The 12862-nt window shown below is 40.9% G+C and overlaps 1 long non-coding RNA gene across 1 annotated transcript in view; it reads right to left on the bottom strand.

The window, feature by feature from the left end:
- Positions 1 to 9091: 9091 nt before the first annotated feature.
- LOC141728938 (uncharacterized) overlaps positions 9092 to 12862 on the bottom strand; it is a 56777-nt gene continuing 53006 nt past the window's right edge. The window contains exons 2-3 of the long non-coding RNA XR_012580195.1: positions 11586 to 11726; positions 9092 to 9360 (exon numbers count right to left, since the gene is read on the bottom strand). This is a non-coding gene — a long non-coding RNA (uncharacterized LOC141728938). The remainder of the gene's footprint in view (positions 9361 to 11585; positions 11727 to 12862) is intronic.

The raw sequence follows: 12862 nt of genomic DNA, 5'->3' as shown, positions 1-12862 counted from the left end.
TGATATCAGGATGTCAAGTTAAGTCTTGGTGGCTCCTGATATGAAACACAGATCAGATGCTCACCAAATTATTCCCGTGAGTTTCAAAACATTGGTGAAACCTACCATATAGATATCCAAAATAATTAGCCACATTGCCATAAAACAGCCTTCTGCCCCACAGCAATACTAACCTTGAAAGCCTGAAGAAAAAAAAAAAAAAGTTACTTTATGTTCTATGTGTCCGAGAAAGTAGTCCCAGAGAGCTTGCACATTTTAATTGTTCATAGCTTTGTTAAATGTATTCTCTTAAATTTGTCTTCTACGCAGGTCTCAGCCTGCCTTGCAAAACAAACAGAATTTGAAGAAATGTTCTCAATAGTTAAGGCTGCAGATGGAAATTCAGCTTAGAGCTAGAGGAAAGCAGTCTTATAACAGCCAGCCAAAATGGCCAAAAAACCCAAGAATTTATGAGGGTCTGTAAACAGAAAAGTAATAGATACAGATTTTCTGGTTTTAATTATATTGGATGCTAACAGACTGAATATATAGAGATAATTTATATTGTAAATAGCATTTGAGATTAGAAAAATTCAATTTAATTTTGCAAAAACAGTAGTAAAGAATTCTCACTGGATTTATTGTGTGCAAAGGTTCCTCCATTCCCTCAGTACCCAAACAAAGGAATGGCCATCTGCACACAGATCTCACCTGGAAAAGCTCCCTGGGACATCCGGCAGGAAATTCAGAACCTTTAACCCTGGACTTTTGTCCTTCCAGCTGAAAAGAACCATTCTAACACCCATCAGTAGAATTAAAGTTTATACCTTGTGTTTTTAAGGTTTCCAGCTACTGGAGGAGAGCGTGGTTACTGATGCTTGAGTAGCAAAACCTTTTATTTGAACAAGGGCAGTATTCAGGCTCTGTAGATGATGCATCCCAGAAGTTCTGAAACTAGCCCAGTGAATATGTATTTGTCTACCAAAATGCAGCAATTTCCAGGGCTGACCAAAGCAACCTATAGCACAGAGCAACATAGATCATGTTAGGACAGCAAGTGAAGAACAGCTCTTCCAATTAATGCCAGATAGGGAAATTCATTACATAAGATGTAATTACTTAAGCTGGAATTTGTCCAGAAGCTGGAGTTCAGCCAGAAGACTAGTTTAACATTAAAATGCTAAATAAAATGAAAAATATTGATTAAAAAAGGAACAAATTCTAATGGTATTCAAATCAGAGAAGAATTTCTTGCGTTTTTATGTTATGTTATCCAATCAATACAGAGCAACTGTGATACCCAAAATGCGTTTTCTCTGGGACTCCAAACTGGAAAAAAGAGTGTGGAAAAAAAATTTTTAACTCTTTTCTGAGGTGCATTTATTCATGCTAATCTCCTAGCTAAACATAGGACACGTCTGATTTTTAGGACAGATTTGGAAAAATTATCTACCTTTGACAAAATTTCAGGTGACTTTATAAATGATCAAATGAACTCAGAATAAAAGTAGAGAACTGATTATTTAAATGTGCAAAATTGTGCACATTATATGTGCACCAGTTTGAATTACCTACTTGTACATTTCAATGTAAATGAAAACACCATTACTAGTCGTGAAAATCATCATCAACACTTCCAGAATTTCCCAAGGATTTTCTCAGCTCTCCTCAAGAAGATTCCCATTAAAATCCTCGTGAATATCTGCACTCCCAAGTACACTAAAAAATAAATCTAGTTAGTTAATGTGAGAGCAGCAGAGCTAATGAAGACTGTTTCCCAAATCCCCACTCAATATATCCAAGTCTTCCTCTACACTACTTCCAGCCTCCCTCTACTCCTTCATTCTTGTTCAAAATGAGGACAGAGCACAGCACCTCCCTCCTGGATTTCCTAATTACTGAACAGGGAAGAGGCAGCACAAGAGCTATATTTATGCTGCTTGGCCAGCCAGCACATGTCTGCTCCCAGAAAGAAAATAACACCAGCTCACCACACGCTCTTCCTTGCAGCAGGAGCCCTAATTTGCATCACCTTTTCCTCTTGCTGGTAGCCAGTTTCCACAAAATTGGTAGAGCTCCCACAGTAAACTTTGGTTGAAATTAATTAAAAGGCTCCAAAGTTATTTGGAGCAGGCCGCCAGACAAACAGCATGACAGCATAACTTGTGTTTTTAAGAAGGCAAGCTAAAAAAGGAAACTATTAATAATTATTATTTCCATGAGGCCCAAGTTCTTGACTAAGGCCTACAAACACTACTGTGATACTTAGAATAAACAGAAAATTTGCCTAACAGAAGGAACAACAGTAGATGAAATAGCACAGCTTGCATTAATTAACAACAGAGCTCACTATTCACAGAGGAAGTTGCAATAAGTATACAGACCTAGAGCCAAATTTTTGCTAGAGCTGAGCTCCCATTTGCTGAGGACATCAAGACAAGACAGACATCTTCAGAAATATCAAAAAGTCAGCAATCTCTATTTAGGTATCAGCAGAAGTACTGGGAACTTTAAAAAAAAACCCAAAAAACAACAAAATCAGAGAAGGAATAGTGTCCTACTGCTCACTGCAGCTGGGAGCAAGGATGTCCCAGCAGGAGCTCTGGGCTTTCCAATTTTTGGGGTGTGGGGCAATGGCCTCAGAGTGCCTCTTCCAAGCTTGACTGTCTGAAAGGCAAATAATAGCTGTGGTATTAAACTCAGAATTACTTAATAATTAATTCAGAGTAGAAAAAACCAAACAAAAAATGCTGGGGCTTTGTACTAGCATAGGAAAGTTGTCTTTTAAAGATTCTTAAGAGGCTGCCTCTTTCTTAGAGGACACTTAAGCAGCATTAAAAATCAGTAATGGAATATGTAGAAGGGACCTAAATTGTGGAATGGAAAGTCCTTGAAAGACCAAAGGTAGAGTAGAAGAAAACTTAAAAAATTATATGTACATTATAACAATATGCTTGTACTACTAAAGCCAACTGAAGCTAAATTTTTCATCAGCAGAACACAGAAATCCCCTGACTTTTGAGAAAATATTGCCATAGTTTAGGAAGGGAGACAGAATATCAAAACAAAATCCAAAATCAAAACAAAACAAAAGCCACTAAACAGCCCAAAACCTGTCTGCAAACTTCTGATATAATACTGTTTTCCTCAGATAGCAAAATGTCCTCTTTGTGGGCCTCAAACCTCCAGAACACAGGCCTGAAAAGCAACCTTCAGAATTAAATAATTGCAATCATTTAGAATTCAACAATTTGCAATTGTCCAGGTGTTCTGCACAGCAGGCTGTGAGTTGATTTCACCATATCCATCCAGAAGGCCTTCATTTTAGTGCACGCTTAAAATTAGACAGGTCAGCAATACTCTCAGGAGCAAATTGCAAAACGTTCCCATCAAGTGCTGCTTAATTCATATTTGTGTGGTAAATAGTCGTGTTTCCTTATTTATGGAAATATATATATATGTTTCCTTATAACCTCCTTATTTATGGTTTTGCACTTATTTTTCTTTTTAATAGGGAAACAAATTAATAGAGTTTCTTGTCTCTCAAACCACCTTGCTCTAGAAGCAGACAACCTATTTTGCAGAGTTAATCATCAACTCCACAATCTATTTTGGATGTATAAAGAGGATATTGTATAATTTGATGTACATCTCCAAACCTCAGTATACCAGAGATATGGGTGCGCATAAGGTCCTAGTAAATTGACCTAAAACACCACCAGAAATGTCACAAAATAGCAAAAAGATATATTTTGTGAGCTTATGATGGAGTAAGTATAACTGAATATATTTATTTGTCCTACAAAAGGGGCTTCACACCCATTGATCTTGTCTCCAAGAAGGGCTGAAAATATGCACCATAACATTAAAAAGCTGGGAGAAACCGAGCTAGATAGTGGTCCTGGCATGGATCACAGTAAGGTCCTTTGCTAGGGATCCGTTGTACAATGAATTATTTCTTTGGGTCTGCAAGTGTTTTCAAAAAGCACTGGGCATCTTGCTGATAATGATATATACATGCAGTAATATGGAATGTAGGCAGCCCTTTCTTCCCCAAAAGATCCAGATTTTTCCGTAAATCACATTGTCTCATCTCTGCCATCCTTTGCTGCCTTCATTCTACCTTCACTCTCAAAACAGTGAATTTCAAAGCACTGAAAACCTGCCTCTATCAGAGCCCTCCTGTGCCAGACTGACTGAAATACTCCTGACTGAAACATCACAAGGATATGGCCCTAAAAACTGCCCTCCTCCTTAAGTTAGATTTGCTTTAGGTAATTTAGTCTTTTACAGGAAAGCTCTGAAACTTCATCCCTGAAATCTGATGCAGAAGTTGAATGGTTACTGATGTGAGTTATAGTAAGTCCCAAACTGAGCTAGGCCAGAGATCTCAATAAGAGGGAATAAAGTTGCTAAAATAACAACTTTTTGATCTACTTCATTCCTTATCTTCCTCTGACACATCTTCATCACATGTAAAAGGAGCCACAATTATATGAATTGACCATTATTAAAAAAAGATCAACAGCCAAAGTCACAAACACCAGCCTTGTATTATATTCACGTAAAAAGGTTGTAAAAAAGTCAAAAACCCAGGACATGTGAAGGAAACAGAGGCTTGGAGATGACTTGGCAGAACCATCTCCAGTAGTTTAATCAAAAAGGGAAGATTAAACACTACCTGTGGCAAGGCAGATCGTTAAACCAAACGATGATCTCTCCAGAAAAGGAGAGCTGTAAAGCTGAAGGCTGTAAAGATGAAGGCTTGCCAACCTCCTTAATGATAACCTTGTCCAATAATGGATTTGATTTCTTTTTCACAACTTTTTTGACAATCAAGAGAGAATTAGGTTTAAAACAGAGGTGTTAGGTCATCACTTCCCGACCACCACTCGCGCCTTAACAAGACACACAGGCCAGAAGTCGTGCAGTAACATTAAATGTTTTATAATGAAAATCTATTTTATCACAGGCTAAAGTAAATGGAGGGTTTCATGGTACAATTTGAAGAGAATACAGCTCAGCAGTTGAAAGGAGAGAGGGAAGAAAAGTGGGGAGAACCCCCCACACACAGGCAGCACACGAGGGAGTGACTTAGTCACTGTGGGGAGACTTAGGAGGGTCATGAAGAATAAAATGGGAGAGGACAAGAACACTGAACACTTCTTGTCAGGATAAGAGGGAAACAGCTGAGCAAGTTTCATTTTGAACCCTGTAATGAGATTCTACCACAGGTGCTCAAAACCCAATGCTTTTTCACGTTTTTCTGAATGCTTTGAACAATGGGATGGAGATGAGTTTCATCAGACTGACCAGAGCAGTGGTAAAGTACTGTTTTGTCTGAGAGATTCCAAAATTTCCAAAATTCTATGCCAAATTTCTTAGTGGCACATAGAGCAAACATGGAAACATTTGATCATATGTTTAAATGAGATTTCCCTTTAATGAGAACATTAATATTAGCTTAATTATTTTAAAGCATGGTCATTCTCAGTGAGGGCATGGTATGACTGTCTGACATACAACACAAGGAAATTTAAAAAATACAAGGGCTTTATACAAGATTTCTAGCAGAGTTTATGGTTTAGGCCACCCTTGTCAAAAGTAGTGTGTTGAGTGGATTAAATCACCTGTGTGATGAGTGATAAAAAAATATAGCTTTATGTAAAATACTTCATCTCCAGAAAGGGCAGAGACCCTTCTTACCAGGCTGGGCTGTGAAGGCTTGAGGGCTGGAAGAAGAGAGGGAGGGACCATGGAAATTTGGGTCAGGGAGAGCTCCTGGCCACTCAGCACTCTGGCTTGCCACAGAGCTGTGTCTGCTCCACATCAAAGATGTCACCAGTCTCTGAACTCATCCTGTCTGGCCTCTGAGCTTTTGCTTTCCTGCCCTGAAGTGATTTCAAGGGGGCATGGCTGTGTGAGAGACACCATCCCTTAGATGAGCTGCAAACATATGGCACTGACCACATGTGGTCATTAGAAAGTCCCGCACCAATTTTTGCAAGGCTAACAATATTAGCCCCAGTATCCTGGCCAAATTCCAATATAGGTAATTATATTCTGGATAATGACATACAGGCTAGTTTTATAAGGTTTAATATACATTGTGCAAAGTGGCTTGCACCTAAGGGCTCTGAGTTAAACTCATTGCACAGTCAGCTGGGATAAAATTAGAGAAGAAACTACCCAAGCATGTCAAATGTTTAAGCTTTAAAACCCTGTGTAGACTGAAACAAAAGAGGAAGGGATCCAGGGGTGCTTTAGCATAATCAAGCTGGCTCATGCCGCTGAAGACACAGCTGGGATCCAGAGCTCACTGCTGCGAGGAAATTTGTAACACTATCCCCACCCCACCTTCAGCAGTGGGTGTGCATGCATGCTAAATTACCAGGTTAGCAGAGAAGATGGAGCAGTAGGATGCAAAATGTTGTTTGCTCGAGTTTTTTCCTTGACTCCCCCCAGGTAAAATAGAACCAAATAGGTCTTATTAAAAAGCCCCACAGTCAAACACCCACACCTGTTGCACAGCAGTCCTGTGACCCCAGCTCAAAATGCCAGAAGTGCTATTCTCCTTCTAACTTGTGTTTGTCTCATCTTGCCCTGTTTGAAGGCACCAACACCAGCACAAGACCCAGCTGCAACCATACCCTGGCAGGACATCCACTAGGTTCTGCTGATGGAAACCTCTGAGGCTGATGAATAATTTGGGTGGCAGAATGTGTTCCTCCATTAGGCCATTAAAATCAAAAAAAGAGCATTTGGAACATGCCTCCCACACCTCAGCTGGCTCAGGAGGTACCCATGTGCAAGGGCTTACTGGCCTCAGTCAATTTTTTTGACATGACCTAGAATTTTGGATAATACACAGCCAGAGATGGAGCACAAGCAGACATGCCAGACCATTGTTACCATTGTGCTGAGAGCACAATAGGTAATAACAATTTTTTTAAAACATTTTACACATGGTACAAGCATGGAAATCACCTCACACACTCCATATATTTCATACCATGGAGAACAAAAGAAAAGCATTTCTCACACAAAATCATAACTGAACAAAAGCTAAGGAAGAAGTTTTTCCACAGAGAGTGGTCAAGCACTGGAACAGGTTGCCCAAAGAACCTGTGGATGTCACATGCTTGGAAGTGCATGGTCAAGACCAGGCTGGATATGGATTTGAGCAACCTGGTCTAGTGGAAGCTGTCCCTGCCCATGACAAGGGGGTTGGAACTGGGTGGTTTTCAAAGTCCTTTCCAACGGAAAGCATTCTATAATTGTATGATTCTTCAAAACCAGCTTAAGATTTGGAGCTTCACCTTCGGCTAGCAGGATATCCCAAGCAATGGCGCTGCAGAACAAGCAGCCATCTTTTAGTCTTGAAATAAGGTTCAATTTAAGATGCGATTTGTTCTCCCCAATGTTACGAGCAGGCCTGGCCTTTTTTTGTTGTTATTGTTGGGATTCTAAATTTTAATCCACGTATTTTCACGTGCTGGTGCAAGCACCACGTACTTGTAGGCACACCACCTGATTTCAAGATGCTCTGCACCTTCCCTGGGCTTGAATTCCAGGCTGCCACAGACAGGAGACACAGGCTCTCACCCCCACTCTTCCTCATGCAGAGAACACTGTTTCATCTCCTCGATTCCTTTCTTCATTAAAACACATTCAAACATAATTAGTGTAACATTAAAAAATGGAGGAAATTTTGTAATTGCCAGTTGTTCTGTAGCCATGGTTACGTCTGAGGTTTATGCCGAGCGACGCTGGCCTGAGCACGCACAGGCAGTTAGCAGGAACAGCAGCAGGATAATGTTTGTGTGCACGTGCAGGTGTGCTGAGATGCCTGTTTGCCAAAAAAAAAAAAAAAAAGGAAAAAAAAAGATGGGGGAGGAATGATGGAGAGGGCAGGGGGAGAGAGAGGCCGAGAGAGAGAAAGGAGGGAGGGTGGGGAGGGGAGAGACTGAGAATATTCGGTGACATTTAAGGTGCTAATATCTGGAAGTCAACCTTTAATTTGACAGCTTTTAGTGCTAGTTAATTTCACTCATCCAGACGAGGTGTAGGAAATTTGCAGCACCTTTAAATTATCACGTTTTTCCACGCTGCCTGAGGCCTATGTGGAATACCTGAGCCATACTTTCTGCCCCCCTCCCTGGCTCCCCCCTCTCTCTCCCCCTCCCACCATTTTCAGGTCAGTTGAAGTAAAACTTTCATTCCCTTTCTCAGACAATTAATCTTTAGCTAATTGAAGCAGGAATGCTGCAGGATGGGTTTCACTGGGGCCTGTAAATCTCATTTAGCAAAGTGAATTCCAGGCACATGCTGCACCTAATGATGTGACAGGTGGGCTGCACCACAAGACAGCAGCCGCCGAAAAGTTGATTCTCATTAGACCCTGGGAGTCCTGCAGTCAGTTTTCTGATGGCTGAAGAACACTAATCGCATCTGTTTGCTGCTGGGTGGGGTGGGCAGGGGGGGAGAGGCAGCAATGGGAGGCGGGGGGGCCCTTCCTCTCTTTCATGAGTTAATATCCTTGACTCCTGCCCAAAAAACCAGCAGGCCTGCCTCCCACCATGAGCTCAGCCTCCATTCTGCTGACTCCTACAGGGTGCACCCTTTTTCTAATTAACTGGAATGGCTATGGAAAGCAAAGGAGGCCTTGTGTTGGGTGAACCAATTATTTTGAAGGGTATTAAGTCATCAGATTTACTTTTATCTTGATTGCATTGTGGAAATCGTGCATAATTAATGGTGGGAGCTTATTAGGAAAATGATTAGGCAAATTACACAGGTGTCGGATGCATTTTTTATGATAAATTTGCTAGAACAATCCTGCAATTCCATCTGTTCAGCTCATATCAGAATGTCACTCTGGAAGAAATTAATGGTGCAGAGTCGCACAAAGTTACTGGAGGCCTTGGATGCAGATTTATGTTTTAAAAAAAGATACAGTTAAAATTACCCAGCAATTTCCTAATAAATACTTGATGCTACAGTTCAATAAATTACTTGCTTAATCTTAAAAGAAAATGATAGTCAGCTGGAAACTAAAAAGTGGAGAAAGCATCAACCTCATTTTGTCAAGCTGCCGTGTATGTAAATAAAAAATAATCGTGAGATGTAATAATTCTCTGCTGTGGGATGCTGACTAGAAACGAGCTGTCAGTGTCCAAGTACCTCTGCTAGGTGTTTTTTTTTTTAACAGATACTAAAGCTTGCCTTGCAAATCCTGTGCTGGTTCTGAAGTGGCAGAGCCAGTTCCCTTTTCTGTGATTTCTGTGTTGTTCAGCAGCAGATTCTGGAGGTCACGTCCTGGGAGTTGGAGAGGGCACCAAATGCTGTGCTCAGGTCTTTGCTTCCTTCACTCTGCATTTCCTGCCAACAGCAGAGGATTAAAACCATGAAACCAAAACCATTGAACGCACTCACAGAGTGGGTCAGTAAATCAGTACATTGGGGTTTTTTTGTGTGTCTATGCAAAAGAGTGTCCGTGTGTGCATTTGTAGGTCTAGAATAGCAAAGGCCAGGTATTCTACCCCTGGAGGTGCTTATAAACGTGCAGCTATGGATTACCTATTGTGCATCAAATAAATAAGCTCATATCTCATAGAAGAAGCATAATTTTTACTAGCTAACATAATGCCATTTCTCAAAAAATTACAAGTAAGGAGGCAGAAGTTAAGGTGTATGAGGAGAGCATGACAAAGACAAACATGACAAGGTTTGATCAATGCTGAGCAGTTTTGCAGTCAAATATGATTTTTAAGGGTATATTTTCCGCAATGTGACTGGTTCATTGCCATCAGTACTACATTTTAAAGAGATTGACTAGGCAAATATAAAGTAGCTGCTGTCTGCTCCAGAAACAGCTCTGAGGAAGGCACAGCCCCAGATGCTGTCTTGGGGTCTGCATCACCTTAGATATGATATTCCAAGGCAGCCTCCAAGCCCTGGATACAGTCCACAAGACCTGTGGGCTAAGGGTGGCACAGAATGTGGTGCGTTGTCCCAAAAGCAGGATGGGGTTGCTCTCAGGGCTGGTTACCCTGTCAGGATTACTCAAACATCACAACAGGCCTCATTTCCGTGGCATTTGACATGACTTTGAAGCTACCCTGAACATCTTAAATGTTTTCAAAATCACCAAGCAGGCTTGTCCCTTTTCAGAGATCCCTCCCCTGTGGTCCCCCAAGGACTTTTATCCTGTCCAAACTCCACAGCACTGTGGGTCTGCAATTTTATTCCTCTCTCCTATGCCTCAGTGTCCCAAGAGCTTATTCACTGCCACAGGGCCCCTGAAAAGAAGATTTACTGGCAATGCAGAATTCTTTTTTTTTCATATGGGCCTTCCATTCTTTTCAGGATGCTTAGGTTGTGATAATGCTACCAGAATGGAAGCAAGCATCTCTCTTTTGGTGCTCTGAATGACCACCAATGTTTCAAAAAAAATTTAGAGCTAAAGAGCAACTCATAGGAAAAGTGCATTCTTTGGCTCCCTAATATCTAAGTCTTGTTAAATACCAACAATATAAATACCAATCTCTGTGACTTTTGCATTTGATTAATCATTCCCTGCAGAATGAAGCTGCTGATACTACACACCACCATCTGCACTTGTGGTGAAGGCAAAGAGAATGAATTCCAAACAGCCTCTGTCTGCAAGAGGGGCCATGGCAGCAAGACCTCGTGGGAGTTTTGTGTCCAATATAAATAATCCTTGTCTCATCTGAAAACCTTGCTTCTCCTTCAGACCCTTTGCTGAGCACATTCTTTGAAATCTGCTTTCATATATCTCAGTTGTAATAATTGTTTTCAGAAAAATTACAGGGGCATAGAAGCAAATGTGGTGAGCTGCTGCGTCCCTGAGTTACTTTATTACTGCTTGCTAATTAAGATTATTGATAAATCTTGTGTTCATTCCATGCAGGCTATTGGAACAATACAGAATAATGGCGTAAAACACAGCAGGTGACCCTAATCCAGTTAATGAAGTATTAGAGAAAATTTAAGATAAATTTGAAGAAGTTACAGTGACTATCCTCCTACATTTTAAGGGATGTCTTGTATCTAGTGCCTAATGGCCCATAACCCTTATCCAATATGGAGTTGCTAAGCATTTGATCAGATAAAAAGCATGTTTTCAAGCAATCATTATTCAAAGGATCAGACACAGTGATACTAATGTATGATTTTGTACCATGAATAAAACATTTCAGATGATATCCCTCAAAAAAAATCTATACTGGAATTTATATAGGTGAGCAAGGAAGGGTCAAGTGAATTTAACAGGAAGAGATAGAGACCCATCTGTATTAAATTAAATGGGTTAATATAAAGGATAGCAAGACAAAGAGTCCCGAGTTCAGAATATATGGCCCCATATGTAAGAGTGACATACAGGTTACTTTGCATTCTCCCTCGGGTCTGTCCCCATCCTGTTAAAGAAACTAGTACTATTTCTTGTGAGAAGAGCTTAGCTAGTCAATATTATTGGCAAGACAGGACATAATAGGAGGAATCAAGCCTCCAGATGTCCTTTTAAATTCCTGTAGTTAACATGAGAACACAGGCAGAACGTTGTTGCATGGCCAGCCACTCACCTGTATAACTCTCTGAAGCACAATGCCTCACCCAGATCTCCTTTGGTGCCAGAACATCTCCAGGTGCTTTTACACAGCGGTGCTCAGACAAGCCCAATGCCTCACCCTCCAAACCCATCAGCCTGGATGGGTTCTAGGAAGCTGTAGCAGGAAAACCATATTAGAGATGTCCTCTAAAAGCTGATCCACCCTGAGCTGGCACACTCCCAGATGTGCTCCTGGAGGTATCACTGCAAGGAGAAGACCTTGCCAGAAATGAGACTTTCTACTCTCATGCACCAGCCACAGTGCTTTTTTGATTTTGGTTACTGGCATCAAATTTCTAGTGTACAGTATCCCTCTAATACCATGAGCAATATTTGTTTTTAAATTAAACATTACCTTTCTCTTCCAGAGCATCCCTCAGTTTCCTTTAAGCCCTACCAAAATAACTGATTCCTAATCCTTAGCACAGATAACCAGCTCAAAACAAACAGGCCCTTTTGTAGCATTGACAGTATTACATTTTTAGAATATGATAAGCTTTCAACTAACACCTAGACTTTTCCCAGCACTCTGAAATGTAGGTGTTAAAAAACACAGAGCTATTTGCTTATCCAATTTTCTGAGTACATCTGCCACATAATGATTTCAAATGCAGAACATTCAAGACTTTGCACTGGTTTTGCCCAGATCAGGTTTTCATGAGACAACAGAGTGATTCATACAATCTGAAATTATTTTTAATAAATAAATTATTTTTAAATAGTTTTTTGGGGTATTTTTTTCCTGTCTTGGCAAGTGGAGAAAAGCAGTGCTTCCCATCAAATATAAGTGGAAGGGCCCAAACGCCGATCACAAAACAGAGAATATTTTGTATAGACACCTGCTCTTTTCCAGGTTTTCATGTCTTGTCCACTACCACAGAAAGCAGAAGCTGACTGAAGCCTTCCACCAGCACAGTTTGGTGCTGTGTTGCAGGGGGTGGGCTGGGATTGATGAGGAATGCCGTTGGGATGCTGCTTTGCAGATGGCGAGCGGCAGAGCCGGCAGCGCTGCCCCGTGACGGGGAGGAGGCAAAGCCTTCATTAAAACATCAGCTTCCCCCAGAAGCTCATCCCGTCTGACACGCCTAACCTGTGTGCATATGTCAACACAGAACGCTTGCTAATGTTGCTGAGGCTGTAAATAAGGGTTCAGACTATACTCTGAAGGAGATTAATGAGTAGAGTGCTTCCTTCTCTGCTGGAGGCTGAAGTAGGTTCCCTATTAAGATGCAGTATCTGTCACTGTCAATA

The sequence above is a fragment of the Zonotrichia albicollis genome, chromosome 4 (genome assembly GCF_047830755.1).
Source record: "Zonotrichia albicollis isolate bZonAlb1 chromosome 4, bZonAlb1.hap1, whole genome shotgun sequence".
NCBI classification, from domain to species: Eukaryota; Metazoa; Chordata; class Aves; order Passeriformes; family Passerellidae; genus Zonotrichia; species Zonotrichia albicollis.
The sequence above is the reverse complement of the archived record's forward strand: the minus strand, read 5'-3'. Positions and strand labels throughout refer to the sequence as shown.